The sequence below is a fragment of the Sinocyclocheilus rhinocerous genome, unplaced genomic scaffold, assembly GCF_001515625.1.
Source record: "Sinocyclocheilus rhinocerous isolate Xijiao unplaced genomic scaffold, SAMN03320098_v1.1 scaffold3911, whole genome shotgun sequence".
Classification (NCBI taxonomy): domain Eukaryota; kingdom Metazoa; phylum Chordata; class Actinopteri; order Cypriniformes; family Cyprinidae; genus Sinocyclocheilus; species Sinocyclocheilus rhinocerous.
In genome coordinates this window covers 117607-119054 of record NW_015634006.1, presented here as the reverse complement: position 1 = coordinate 119054, position 1448 = coordinate 117607, and the positions used below count along the sequence as shown (strand labels likewise).

The following is a 1448-nucleotide window of genomic DNA, read 5'->3' as shown; positions in this document are numbered from 1 at the left end:
GACAAGCGCACCTAATTACAAGAAGAAAAAACTGCTCTTAAACTGGGTGTGTGACAGGTATGGCTGAGGAATGGGGTTTGGTCGAAGAAAAATTCAGTCAAAAGATTTTTTTTGCTTTAACCCCTGCAATATAATAATAAGTAGAATAAGACAAATAAGTTACCAAGCATATGAAATTAGTATTAATAATTTTAATAATTTTGTACTACAGAGGTGGCACAGAAGAACACAAAAGTGGCTTGTAGGTACATTTTCAGACGTTTAATGAGGCTCAGAGGTCGCATGAGTGCAATTCAATTAATGTGGAGATTAATGTTTTAAATATACAATTTTGAATACAGAAATATGATTTAAATAACTGAAATTATACGCTAAAAATGAAACTAAATCCGCCAGACGGTGGCGGCAAGTCACTGATTTTATCACTGAATCAGTGTAACAGAGACGCTGGAGTTTGGTTAGAATCCATGAGCGGAAGTTTATTAAAGGTCAAGGCTTTAAACAGATGTCGATAATCAGGCAGAGGGTCAAAGTCAGAGAAGCAAGCAGATCGTTCGTCATACACAGGGGCAGAAGCAGAGACAATAGTGGAAAGGCAGGCAATGAGTCCAAACACAAACATCAGTCCAATCAGGCGTCAGAACAAAAGGGGCAGAGTACAAATACCGTGAGTCAAGAAGTCAGGCAGAATCATACACAAGGAATCAATCAGGAACAGAGGAACAATAACGCTTGGTAAGGCAGATGAACTGGCAATACTTCGCGATCAGCACATGGACTGGTCTCAGTTTATATGAGAGTCAAACAGGAAATGGAAGTAGAGGAAGCAGAGGGAGTGGAGCACGGTCAGTACTCGGGCGAGGGCTCCCTCTGCTGGCTTGGCGTTACAGTCACTGGTTGTTACTTATTACATATTTTTTTCCCTTTGTTGTTTTGAGGTTATTAAATGTGGGCGGGCACAGCATGAAGTTTGTTGAATATAGTGGTCAATAAAGACCCTGTAGCCCAGCACAAACACACGCCCCTTTTCTCCGTCCCTTGGGTTTTGTACTAACGGTCCTGCTGTTTTGTGTCTACAGAAGTGTATATATTCAAACACACCAATAACAGTGATGCTCACAAGAATTCCACACACATATACACCCACAGCAAATATATACAACTACACAAACGTTATGTATACATACCATGTAAGTATAAAAAACACTGAAGTATTTAAAACAACAGTTTTTATTTATTTAAATTACAATAGAAGTTACAGAAAATACCAGACATACTTTAGACTTTAGATTGGAAATAAGAGCAAAAGAATAAGTATACGGCAGAAATAAAAACAATGAGAGAGAACAGACACAGTGCATTATGGGATAGGATTCCTTTCGGACGATATGGTGGGCTGGAAGTCGGGTGGTTTTACATAACCTGTTGAATGCTTATTGATCGCTTTG

General features: G+C 39.0%; 1 long non-coding RNA gene across 1 annotated transcript in view; it reads left to right on the top strand.

Annotated features, from left to right (window-relative positions):
- The window catches only part of LOC107744855 (uncharacterized), a 6637-nt gene extending 5964 nt beyond the window's left edge, over positions 1-673 (top strand). Inside the window, exon 3 of the long non-coding RNA XR_001640531.1 lies at positions 435-673. This is a non-coding gene — a long non-coding RNA (uncharacterized LOC107744855). The remainder of the gene's footprint in view (positions 1-434) is intronic.
- Positions 674-1448: the final 775 nt, after the last annotated feature.